The sequence below is a fragment of the Crinia signifera genome, chromosome 1 (assembly GCF_055691185.1).
Source record: "Crinia signifera chromosome 1, ASM5569118v1, whole genome shotgun sequence".
Taxonomy (NCBI): Eukaryota; Metazoa; Chordata; class Amphibia; order Anura; family Myobatrachidae; genus Crinia; species Crinia signifera.
The window spans coordinates 412400144-412414619 of record NC_139217.1 but is presented as its reverse complement, the minus strand read 5'-3'; positions in this window follow the sequence as shown (position 1 = coordinate 412414619).

Genomic DNA, 14476 nt, shown 5'->3' with positions numbered 1-14476 from the left:
GCAATTATTTTCTTGTACATATATAGTGCCAGTTCATGTCCTCAGTAGTGCTGTTACAGATGTCCCCAGTAGTGCCAGTTACATATCATGTCCTCAGTAGTTCTGTTACAAATGTCCCCAGTAAGTTTTTAGCCCAAATTTTTTTTTCTCACTTTCTGGAATGTATGGTTTTTGGAATAATTCAGATAACGGATATTCGGATAAGGGATACTCAACCTGTAGTATTATTATTATTATTATTATTATTATTATTATTATTATTATTATTATCATCATCATTTAAATATATGGCTCCACAAGAGGTGCACCGTTCCTTACAGAATACATAAAAGTGATATGAACAAACACTTTCAGTATAGCACAAAACACTGCAGCACTTGCACAATTTAAGCAAAAATTACTGCAAATGCTAGCATAGTCTTATGAGTACAGTATAGAACAGGGGTGGGCAATTAGTGGCCTTGCAGATGTTACAGAACTACACATCCCATCATGCCCTGCAACAGTTTTAGCATTGCTAAATAGCATAACTATGACAGGGCATGCTGGGATGTGTAGTTCTATAACAGCTGGAGAACCACTTATTGCCAACCTCTTGTATAACGGGATTTTTCGCACAACTGGGGATATAAAGTAATGTGTGAGAACCAATCTGTACTGTATATAAAAGTAAAGTGAAAACTGTACCTTATTATAAATAAGTATCTAACAACAGCCTTAGAAATAGTTTTTCAATGCGGGCGTATGCAATGACAATATATTATACATTTGAACATACGCTATTATATTGCAAAAAATGATTGTCAGGCAATGACATGGATGATTCAGAATCAAAGCTGTCCCTAGTATCTACAGAAAAGGACTCCTGCTAATAATGCCATATACAGCTATAGCAGCTAAGCATTATAGGAACTTATGTAGTGTGGATGGCAACTATACGTTACTTACTGTACCAGTCCTAACGGCACCATCGGGAATATTCATGTTTGTAAGATTTCATGCAGAGAGGCGTTATCAGAGCGTTGCTGCAAAGATTATTTTTAAATACATTTCAGCACTGAAACATCCTGCGTCACTGTGATAAGCAATGATTAAGGATGTCCCTTATCATTTAGAATAGTGACATATTAATACATTTGCCCCATAGGGTTTTTTATTTTTGATTGCTTAGATTTTTTAAAGAGCAGTCTTCGGACCTATCACATTATCTCTGTTGATCAGGTGCTGGGATTCAGTCTTTAAAGTCACTACTTCTAATATGTAAATCAGCTTGTTCTATGAACTTGTGTCGCGCATTTCAGCATGGCTGTTTCCTGGTGTTAACGCATCATGTCTATGTGATTCTGCTATGCCAGTGCCAGGGCTGCCGCTTCCCTTTCAGTTTGATAATCTAACATTGTAGGTCAAGATGTGGCTTCATTTACAGCCATGCTCCGAGTCTGTGTTCTTACTGCACTCTCTTTATGTTTTGACATGTTTAATTAATATAAGATTAATTAGTAATAAAGCAAACAAAAGGCTATGTCAGAACAGAGTGCTACAATAATGAACAATGACAAATCAAAGGCACACAATTTATAATCACAAAACAGTTATAATTCTTAAATATCACAAAGGAAAGGACAAAGCAACTGATAGGGGGGTATTTTATTTGAGATTCCGACTGGTGGAATGTCCCAGCAGTCAGAATCCCAGGTCATTTGCGGTTCTTCTGACTGCAACTCCACAGACAGAATTCAATGTTTCAGCTGTTGAGTGTCAGAAGATCTGTGGATCGGCGAAAATGGTCGCGGATTGTTGAAAAAATGGTTGTGGATTTGACAATCCGTGGCCATTTCCGTCAAAACAGTGGGATCTGACACCTTTCAATGCTGTCGTTGCTGGCAGCATTGAATAGTTGAGTGCCAATATTTCCCCTGTTGGGAAATATTGGCACAGATTTAATACCACCCTAAGGGGGGTATTCAATCCTGGGTCACGACTGTCGATCCGGCCCGACAGCCGTGACCCTGGCCCGTTTTCATTTCATTCGACGCAGGTGCGATTCAATGTCCCAATTTGCGATTGGCAAAAAGGGGGCGTGTCCAGGTAAACTGCCGTGGCTTGTCGCTATTCGGCTGCGTTCGCGACAATTCACGGCCGAAATCGACAAACCGGGCCCGACTGCTTTTAAAGCAGTCGGGCCCATTCTGTCGATCTGCTTCTTCAATGCTGTCGGGAAAGACAGCATTGAATAGGCAGTTGCCGCTATTTGCCCCATCGCAAATTGCAGCCGGGATTGAATACCCCCCTTAGTGGGAAATTTAGTATTGGAGTTCTATTGAAGATGAGATGTTGCCCATAGCAACCAATCAGATTCTATTTCTTATTTATTTAGCACCTTCTAGAAGATAATAGATAGTATTTGATTGGTTTGAAACACCCACTTTACGGTTTAGTATCCGTAGTGAAATACTAAATTATAGATTGTGAATAAAGAGAAGGAAAATTGTTTGAATTATTAAAAAGTATGTGTGGCCACTAATTAATATTTTAATAAATACACACAAAAAAAATAATTTTATTAACAATCTATCATTTTAATATTTCACACAGAAGGTAATTTTGGCTCTTGGATATATGATTAAGAAGCCATATTTTATGAGATTTAATAAAATGATCATTTTTAATGATCATTTGATCCTCAGTGCACCCCAGATATTTTTTCTCTTTGGGTGTTTCCAGTCTGTAAATTGGTGGCTAGCACCTCCCATATGGACAATAGTGAAGGATATGTTTTCCTATAATTTACTAAAATAGGGAGAAGAGGATCTGACTTAAGCAAGTTTTGATTGGTTGCCCGTAGCAACATCCCATCTGAAGTAGAACTCCCATCTTAGTAAATAACACCCCTTGGAGTCATTAATATAGGTAAATGTGGCAAATGGATAAATATAGATAACCAAGAGCAATGCTGTAGTAATCCCTATAGTATAACATTCACAGAGCTCTATTGCTATGCTACTCTCAATACTTGATCAGCACTGGAAACATACAGTAGTCTCATTGATGATGATCAAATAGGATCCCCTGTAGTATAGCCATACACTGACTGATGTGGAATAAAGAAAAATGGAGACTATATATATCAATGCGATTGCTAATGATTTGTATTAGCTCTGACTATGATTACTCATGTTTATCACTATAAGCCCTTTAAATGCTTGAGTTTTCCTGGGGAGTAGATGGCTAATATTCATCTGTAATACAATGCTGGTTCCTTTGATAAAAATCAACTTGAGTACACTGAAAATGTACAGAATGTTTAGATAATCCATTGTAACAGCTAATGCTGCAATGCTTATGTGTTAGCTAATGCTATGTTAAAAACTATTTTGATTGCACACTGGCAACAGGATACTGTAGTTCAAGTGTCAAATAGCAAGTTGTGGCAATATTGTGGCAATATTGCCCATAGTCTAAATATTTTTTTGGCACTTGTTTCCTAGCACGGCGCCCGTCGGGTCCCATCGCATACCATAACTTAAGGAATACATGTGAAGTAATCCGCGTCCCCTCGCGGGGCTCGCTGCACTCGCCACGCTTCAGGTTCGGTGGCTCGCTGCGCTCGCCACACTATATGAAATCAACTCCACGCCGGCGTGGATAGTGGCGGTATGAAAAGGTCGGAGGACGCGTACCACCGCCCCTTGTGGGCTCTCTTCGCTCACCGCGCTTCGGGTTGGCGTTGATCGTGGCGTGGCGTTAACAATGGGGGGGGGGGCATTTGACATAGTAATCACCCATCAGGGTGGGTATACAATTAAAAATCGGGTCTAGGGGGGCATTTTACATTGTAATCAGCCATCAAGGTGGCTGTACAATTGAAAATCGGGTCGAATCGGTCGCATCGCATGCGATCTGGTCGCATGCGATGCGATGCGACCGATTTTCAAACCCGATGCCTTCCAATGTTAATCGATGGCGCCTTGCTAGGAAACAAGTACCTTTTTTTTTTAATATCTAACAGTTAGTTTGTCTTCTAGGTCCAAGTATCTGGTCATTACCACCACTACTGCTGTCACAGGCATCACTAACAGTCAAATAGTTTGAATATAAGATGATGATGATATTATAATTGATAGATGTGGATCCTGTCCAGTGGTGAATCCACAGGTGGGGCTGCAGCACATTCAAAACTTCGAATAGGGCAGCCACACCAACCGCACCTCCAAATGCTGCCAAATCTCTCCTGCTGTAAATCACTGGCAGTTGGGGAGGCTCCCATATTTGAATTTTGGTCTGAGCTGCAGCCCAACTTAGCTACTGCAACTGGCCATGCCTATGTCTCACCTTCTATCATCACTCTCAGAACAACTGGTACTTGTGTACTAGCACGGTGCCCACGATATTTGGTTGCACAACATATAATTGCATCGCATGGCATACACCCGATGCACTGTGATGCGATTTAAAATTGTATAAGCCCCCTATACGATTTTTAATAGTATAAGCACCCTAATGGGGGCTTACAATGTTAAATGCACCCCCACGCCACCCCCACTATGAACGTGAACCCGAAGCGTGGCGAGCACAGCGAGCCCGCGTGGGGCGACGGTACGCATCCTACAACCTTTTCATACCCCCACTATCCACGTTGGCGTGGAGTTGACTTTATGTAGTGTGGCGAGCGCAGCGAGCCACCGAGCCCGAAGCGTACCTCGTGAGGGGACGCGTAACACTTTACATGTATTCCGCGTCCGCTCGCCGCGCTTCGGGCTTGGTGGCTCGCTACGCTCGCCACACTTTATAAAATCAACTCCATGCCGACGTGGATAGTGGTGGTATGAAAAGGTCGTAGGACGCGTACCGCCGCCCCTCGCGGGCTCGCTGCGCTCGCCACACTTTGGGTTCACGTTCTTAGTGGGGGTGGCGTGGGGGTGCATTTAACATTGTAAGCCCCCATTAGGGTGCCTATACAATTTGAAATCGCATACCATTGTATATGTGATAGAATGGCATACAATGCCATACAAATCGATGGTATACAATTTAAAATTGTATAACATTGCATTGCATACCATCGCATGCCTTATGGTCTGCGATGCGATGGGCGCCGTGCTAGTACACAAGTACCGAACAATTCTTACAGAGGGCGAGATGCGCTAACGCGAAAATGCAGTAAAAACTCTATTATCATTTTACAGCATTTCCGTATTCTTTAACCCACCTTCGCAGTGTCAGCGCTGTGGAGGGAATCGCCAGCAAAATGTGATGATTCCCTGTAGAAGCCTATGGGCTGTCTAGCAATCACATGTCTACAAAATGATTTCTTAACGCTCAATATTAACTAACCCAGATCTGTACCACTAAGATTTGGTTCTAAAGCTGACCCTCTGAGTCATCAGTTACCACTGTATCTGGCTTACTGCATGACAAAATACAACTTCAAATTAATTTAATCAATACTAATGGTATCTAATCAATTATTTGGCTCAAAAATAAGCATTAGAAAAAAAAATCTGTTGCATTAATTGTTTAAGAACGCAAAGACATAACATAATTATATTTATTTTTAATAAAGTCACAATGCTTATTGTATAAAAAGTTCTAACAAAACATACTGCAAAAATCCACTAATCCCCCCCCCCAATCACCTTCACTGTCATTGGACCTGTGATTCACACTTGAATATACTGCTACTTAAAAGCAACTCCGAATTGTTTAGGAAATAAAAACACATGAATCGATAATGAACTCAATTATTTTATTATAATTTTCTGGGCTTAAAGTTTATTAAACTGTCATCCTGTCTGTCCTGATGAGCTGCGGTATAATTTTTTCACCTTCTATGTGTTCATGCATGTGGCTTAGCTAGCCAGTTTGCTGCAGCCTTGATGAAAAGTAACAATCGCGATGTGTTTAAAATCCACTATAAATTAATGTTAATGATGAAAATAAAACTATAGGAACGCAAACAGGTCCACATAACACAATTTAAGCTGTTTTATCCATTTTTAAAGAAATCTAACCAAAACAATTGATGGGGGTTTTGCCAAAACCAAAATATGGGAGTCTGTGCACATCAAAGGCAAGTCTGTTTAATTTGCATTGCATGGGCACTTATACTAGTGCTTGTAGCTTTTCCATGCTTTGAATTTTGGAACAAGTAATGATGTGAAAAAACACTACACAAATAAAAATGCAGATATTAAGACTAGAAAACATATTTTACATGTATTTATAAATACATAAAGCATCTAAAATATCAGCGGGTAAGTGGCCATACTATTGTGTATATTACCTTTTTGTACAAGCATAGATATGATTGTTAATTAACATTTGACCTACGGTCCTCCTAAACAGTAATTATAAACTGATTTCCCAACTCATCTTAAATATGACTTTCTTGTTTGACACTCAATTGCTAAACAAGACACTGCCCTCTTCTGGTGGAATTATTATCACACTGGTCACAAATACTCCATCCATGGTGCTGTTTATGGCAGAATTAGATTAGAAACCACAAAAAAAACAGAACCTTTACAATATACGTAGTCATAGAACCTAAATAAATTGAACAGCCATAGGATAATTAGCTTTGTATTTAAGTCACAAATACTAACCTGTAGCAAATACCAGCTGTGACAAATATCTAATAGATTTAAATTAACTAATTTACTTTAATAATTAATTTTTTTGTGATATCATTCATTTATGTGTTTTGCTAAAATATTATGACAAATCCATTCGTAATGCTCATAGTGCACATATTTGACCACAACTACATCAACCAGGTTACAGCAACTATATATGACAGAAATGGAGATACCGTTTGATTGCCTGTTGGCCCCCTGCACATTATCATTGTGGATTAAAGCACAGAATTTGGATTATTATTACCGCTCCTTTTGGAATGGGCTATAATTGATTTGATGTGACATTAGTAGCACATCTTCCTTTCTGTGATTAACTTATAAGTCTGCTGGTGGTGGAATACAGAGTGAGGTGGCTTGTCATGGACGTGTGGGTAAGTTGACAGGGAGAATGCATGGAAATTGGGAGGAGGAATAGCTATTAATTTTAAGCTATGGTGACAGAAATCCATTTATCAAGAAGTCTGCTAAAGAAAAATTACACTGTCTGGTATTGTCCCCTTTTGCTTGCTATCACCCCAGCTTGAATATAGAAGAAGCATTGGTGGCAACCACTTTATAAATGTATATTGTAAATATTAGTAGCATACCCTTAACCAGAGCATAATTTATGTGCATAGGCCTTTATTCAGATCTGATCACAGTACAAATTTGTTCTCAAAATGGTCACAACCATGTGCACTGCAGGTGGGGCAGATGTAACATGTGCAGAGAGAGTTAAATTTGGGTGGGGTGTGTTGAAACTGAAATCTAAATTGCAGTGTAAAGCCCTGTACACACACATCGATTTGCTTTTGATTCGATGTTAGATTCGATTTTCTATTAGATCTGGCATTAGATCTTTCCATTCGATTTGGCATTAGATATGTACTTTTGCATTAGATATCGAATTTGATATCGAATGGGATATACATTTATGGTACATTGTACACATTCAATTTACTAGATTGAATTCGATATTTCCTTGGCTGCACAGTAGATTTTTCTGTTCGATTTTGTGAAAACGGGAGCGCGCATCGAATCGAATGTAGATCGAAAGTGACACAAAAGCCATTCGATTTCGTTTAGGATGCGATTCGTTTTTGCTTCTATAAGCAAAATCAAATCGAAAATCGGGAAAAATCTATGCATGTGTACAGGGCTTAAAAATAATGCAGCCAGTATTTACCCTGCACAGAAACAAAATAACTCACACAAATAAAACTCTATACATGTTACATCAGCCCCACCTGCAGTGCACCTGGTTTTGCCCATTTTGAGAACAAACTTGAACTGCGATCAGATCTGAATATGGGCCATACTGTATAAATTATACCTATACTGAAACTAACATCTGTTAAAATGACTAAATACAACTATGTACTAATAACCAGTTAACAAAGGGGCTCAGTGTTCAGAAAAGAAGCTCCAGAGTGATATCCAGTTCCTAAATTATAATATACAGTATACAATATTAAAATGGAATGCTATTACGCCACCCTGAACATTAGTAGGAAAATAATGTAGTGAAGTAGATGTGTGTGCCCTGTCTGATGTGTGTGCCCCGTCTGATGTGTGTGCCCCGTCTGATGTGTGTGCTCCATCTGATGGTGCACACTGTCCTAAAACACCACCATACAGGAGCAGCCATGCTCATCTTTGCTGCGCATCCCGTGGTGTTTGGATCAATCCCATTGCCTTGTACATACATTTAATTCGCTCTCACAGCTCATACAAATGCACTGAGTGGCGATATCCCCGCAATGATAAGTGCAGCGTAGAGTGAGTACTAGTAGTAAATGTGCAAGTCACATGATTTATTTATACGCAACATACAAATGCAATTAAATGTTATAGACACAATAGTATACCTAGTGTTATTAATTAATGCAAAAGTGCATTTATATTATATATAGAATTAAATAAAAATACCCCATGCAGAGTGAATTAAGTAACATTAAAGAAAATACTAATATCTATTAATTTGTCCTTGAAAAAACTTTATTTTTTAAAATAATTTTTTAATTTATTTTCAATAAAGAACAGATACAATACATCACCATATGGCGTGGAGGACTATCACAATCAACATCTAATAGATATGTATCATAAATTCCGATATGCTGACACAGATCATGATCCAAGGGGATGTGTATACACAGGTGAATACGACACATAAGCTCTTAACCTAGAGCAAGGGTTCCGGGTGGTCTCCGTGACCGCCTCGCATTTGGTCCAAACTTAATTGGTATAATATCTGTTACTAGCATTTCAAAATTGCCTAATCAGGTCAGACACACCAATTTAACCCAACAACAACTCTAAGAAGAAGTCAGAAATAGAGAGGATAGATTAAAGAGAGATAAGGGATGAGGGGGGTTACCTGTCTGCCTAGGGTAGTGGTTGTCGCCTGGGGCGGGCCAAAGGTGCAGCACCTTAATGCCATAGAATAGCAGCAAGTATTTTTAGACATCAGATGTTATACATAAATAGGTTCACCGGTAATTGACATACAAGGATGCTAACAAATACATTCATGTGTGAGGCATTACATACAAAATGTATATCTAGGAGGCTAGGCTGATATTCATGCAATACTGGTGGGTAAACGTGAGGAGTCTCGTAAAAGGGACCACGACTGGTGTTCTGAGTATAGAAATATCTTTGATTGAGTATCTGCATCCAGGGTGGATATATCGCTCCCCCATTTTTTAAGAAACTTCGAGTCACCCGAGCAGGGCAACGCTGGTAGATATTTATGGTCATAATATAATTGTTGTAAAGTCATTCTATGTAATTCACCCATCATGGGGCCTGACCTGACCGTCCAATGCTTCAAGATTAGTTTTTTTGAGATTGTGAATAAAATGGTAAGTAAGAGAATAAACTCTTTGCTGGGCCATGTCCAACCACCCCGTGAAGTTAATACACAGACAGGCTTTAGGTTGAGGAGTGAGATTCAGATGAAATTGGGAATTAATGAATGTAAATAATTTATTCCAGTATCTCCAAATTTTGTAACAATCCCAGAAGCAGTGCAATAGGGATGCTGCATTTACACCACGTTTTGGGCAGCGCCCCTCTTCATCGGGTACAAAGTGTGCCCTAACTTTTGGAGACATATAGGCTCTATGTAGAGTCTTGAGGTGAACCTCCTGTAAATAAGCGGAATGCAGGATTCGCATGGTGAAACCCCTCATCAGATCTTCCCCCAGAGCAATATTATTGACGTCGTGGTACCATCTGTCTGCAAGCTTGGCAATGTAGGTATTGGATGGGATGTTTACAATGAGTGTATAGATGTGTTTTAACTTGTAGGCGTGGAGCTCCTTTTTTTAAAATCTTTTAGGATTGCCCTTTGAGTTTGAGAATGCCAGGGTGACAGCTGTAGGGATTGTACATAGTGTCTCGTTTGTAGGAACATGTAAAAGTTGGATTTCGGTAGTAAGTATTTCTCCTGCAAGTCGCTGAACTGAAAGACTCTCCCACCAGAGTCAAATATCTGATTGGCCGCATACAACCCCTTTTCTTTCCATTGAAGGAACTGGAGTTCTGAATTGAGGGGGCGAAGGATGGGTTACTCCAGAAAGTGACATAAGGAGTAGCTTTGTGGTCCCCTTTGAGTTTTTTGTGGAGATGTACCCAGCAGAAGTAGGTGTCGTGAAAGAGTGGGTGATTAAAAATTTCGATAGTTATAAGGCTCTTTTTCGTGTGTAGTAAAGCTCCTAGAGAATATGGGCTAAAGACACAGCTATCCAGAGCGGCATCCGTATAATTGCTCAATCCCAGTATCACCCCCATGCCTCCTAATTCTTTTGTCATGACCAATTTTGTAAAAGCTATTTTAGGTTTCTTTCCCTGCCAAATAAAACGGGTCATAGCCTTTTTAAGTCTTTGGTTGTCAGGTTTAGTTATTAAAAAGGGTAGCAACTGCATTATATAGAAAATCTTGGGAAAGATAATGGATTTCAGGACCACAACTCACCCCAGCAGGGATAAGGGGAGGTGGAGCCATCCATCTAGTTTAGCAATAAGGCTAGTGATAATTTTTGTGTAGTTTAACGAGTATATATCTGTGGATAATTTAGGGATTAATTTTTAGGTGGGTCGTGCGGTCTAGAGTGCTAAGGATCTCTTGTGGGAGATTGAGAGGCAAGAGTTCCGATATAGTAACATTGATCCTATAGCCAGCACTGCTGCTAAATGTGGAGATAAGTCTGCGAATAAAGCTATTTTAAGCTCCATTACACCGACACGTATGACTCTGTATCTGGTGGAAGCCCTCAGCATCATTGCCAATGGCTCCAACGCTATGGCAAACAGCATGGGTGAGAGTGGGCAGCCTTGCTTTGTGCCTTTCTCTATAACAAAGGGATCAAATAAGAAACCATTACACGCTATCTGAGTATGTGGTATATGGTATAACTTCTGAATAGTCTGAATGAACATGTCTGGGAAGTTGAATTTGTGAAGGTCTCATATAGGTGCGGCCACTCGATAAGGTCAAAGGCCTTCTCTGCGTCTAGAGAGAGCACAGCCCCCTGTGTTGAAAGCGAGGAAGCCTGCGAGGCCACCAGAGCAGCTATGACTTTCCTGACATTAACCACCGAGTGCCTCCCTGCAATAAATCCCATCTGGTTAGGGTGTATTATTAAGGGCAACACAGTTTTAAGCCTGTTTGCTGATATTTTTGCTAGCAGCTTATAATCTATATTTAAGAGAGACATCGGCTGGCCTGGCAGGGAAAGATCTCAGGTTTGGGAAGTATTTTAGGAAAGCTAAGTTGAAATGAAGTGGGGGGGGGGGGGGTATGTCCAAAAAGAATGCCACTGAGTGCTTTGGTTTGTATGGGGATAATTATGAGACTTAACATTTTATAAAATTTCCCGCTAAAGCTGTCTGGCCAGGTGCCTTGCTTGGTTTCAAACCTTTTATTGCTGTTGTGACTTCTAGGTCCGTTATCGCTGAGGTTAGAGAGTTTTGCTGTTCTATATTTAAAATGGGGAAATTAATAGAGTTCCAATTGCAGGTTTGTGTGTACCTTTCAGGAGGTTGGACAACAATGTCCCTACTTTATTGCCAAAGCGGTGAAACTTATAATTCACAGAGAAGAGGTATCTGTCACCCACATCCGCCAGGTACTCGTCAAAATGAGTCTTATCTAGGAGGCAAGCCTGTTTTGACCCTGGGGAGGGGGAGGATTTGTAGGTTTGGAATGCTGTAGCTAAGGCTGCTTGGAGTGTAAGATATGTTTATGAGTATGATTTGTTTGCAGCTGCCGTAAAGGAAATTATGGATCCTCGTATGACCAGCTTCAGAGCCATGCAGAATAAGGATGGATCCGAATCCGCCACACCGGCATTGTCCTTGTAATAGTTTTGAACCTCTAGATGTAGCATGTCTCGAAATTTTGGGGATTTACAAAACCTAGCCGGGAATCTCCACAATTTGCTAGATATACAGAGGCGTGTTGTCACCATCGCATGATCCGAGAGTACTATGGGGGCAATGTAGGATCTGATGGAAAGGGGAAAAACCGAGAGTGATATAAATATGTAGTCAATATGGGAGAGGGAGCCGTGTGCTGAGGACAAACATGTGAAATCCTTATCTAGGAGGTGATGGGATCTCCGTACACCAATGACCGAATTTTTTTTTTTTAATGTGCAAATATAATTTATTGAACGGAAATAGAAGGGGCATGCCTTCATATAGAATCATAGAAACATAGAATTTGACGGCAGAAAAGAACCATTTGGCCCATCTAGTCTGCCCCTTTTTTTTTACACTTCAGGTAGTCTCAACCCTTTTTAATCTTTATTTATTTGTAAGGATATTCATATGCCTATCCCAAGCATGTTTAAATTGTTCAGCTGTCTTAGCCTCTACCACCTCTGATGGGAGGCTATTCCACTTATCCACTACCCTTTCTGTGAAGTAATTCTTTCTAACATTTCCCCTGAACCTACCTCCCTCCAGTTTCAGTGCATGTCCTCGTGTTCTATTACTTATTTTCCTTTGAAGAAAATTTCCCTCCTGTACTATGTTAAAACCCTTCATATATTATATTTGAAGATTTCTATCATGTCCCCCCTTTCCCTTCTCTGCTCCAAACTTTAGTCTATCCAGGTAAATTTTGTGATGTAGGCCATGCACCATTTTAGTTGCCCTTCTTTGTACACTCTCCAATGTATTTATATCCTTCTGATGTAATATAACAATAACATTAAAGAAATAACTGTTATCAGCTGGAGTGATCCATTATCCAATCAGAAGCCGTTAATGTATCATCATCATCCTCATCATCATGTAATCATTATCATCACTGCATCCTGTTGTATCAACTCCATGTACATCCAGGTGGAAGTATACACATACTAGTCTACTTTTGTTTCCATTCTGCGAAGAGGGCTGCCATTAGAAATTTTGGGGCCTGGGACAGATTTCCAGTCCATCCCCCCCTCCCTCCTAACTTCACATACCACCCCCCGGCTCCTGCTCCTCCATCACCTCTTCCACTGTGCTGCCTGAGATGCACTCAGTGTGCTGAATGAAACAGTTCCAAGAGTGCAGGCTTCTTCTACTCAGGACGCCGGTGGCCAATTAAAATGCAGCACCAGCTGGCTCGCATACCAGCATTCGCTCTGATTGGCTAATGGTATGCAAGCTCTGATTGTCTCAAAAGCTTGCACAGCATTTTAATTGGCCGCCGGCCTGTGCTCCGGGGCCTGCTTCATTGAGTGCAGCACAGGCAGCACAGCGGAGGCAGTCGGGGGAGGTGGAGTGGGCGAAATGAGCTGCCAATCTCTCTCAGGCCAGGCCTAGGACAGCTGTACCCACAGCACCCCCATAATGGCGGCCCTACCTGTGAATATCTAATTACTGTACTTGGCCTAAACTCATTGCCACTTGCCTTCTCATTTAGGGGGAAATTTACCAATATGAAAAACCTAGTTTTTCGTATTGGTATTTTCCCTACGACTGCATACGACTGTTTAAGTCGTATGCAAAGTCGTGTTCCGGAGGATCAGTTACAAAGCAGTCATATACGACTGCTTTGTAACCCTCCGATGTCGTAGGAATTCGTATTAGCAGCCGTACATATGGTTGCTAATACGAATTATTTGTAGGCAGTCTGCACGGATCAGTCAGATCCGTGCAGGCTGCAAGGTGTAAAAAAAAATTAAATAAATAAATAAATAAATAAAAAAACGGCGTGGGGTCCCCCCCACAGCCGAAACCAGCACCAGGCTGACAGAGGCTGGAGCCGGTAATTAAAAATCAGGGAACCCGACAAATAGGGGTTCCCTGATTTTTAACAACCAGCCCCAGGCTCCTGCTCTGGGGCTGGTTCCCAAAATACGGGGGACAAAATGACTAGTGGTCCCCCCGTATTTTAAGAACCAGCCCCAGGCAAAACCAGCCAGCAGGATAATGCCACAGCCGGGGGGAGACTTTTTATGCAAGTCCCCCCGGCCAAAGCATTAACCCTACCGACCAGTCAGCCTGGCCAGGGGCCCTGGGGGAGTGGGGACCCCCCCAATAAAGGGGTCCCCCCCCTCCAGGACTTACCTGACCAGGCTGAAGCCTGGTGCTGTCCTCGATGCCCCTGGGCGGTGGGCATCGAGCTGATAGCGGTGTAAAAAATAGAAAAAACTATTGTTTTTTACTGTGGCACTACAAGTGCCAGCAAGCTGGGACTTGGAGAACCACAAGTCCCAGCCTGCTGGGCATTAAAGGGCCCGCTGGGTCTTGTAGTGCCACAGTAAAAAAAATAGTTAAATAAAACACACTGACACCCATTTTAAATAAAAGTTTAATACACACATTACATACATACTGATACTTACCTTTCTTGATCC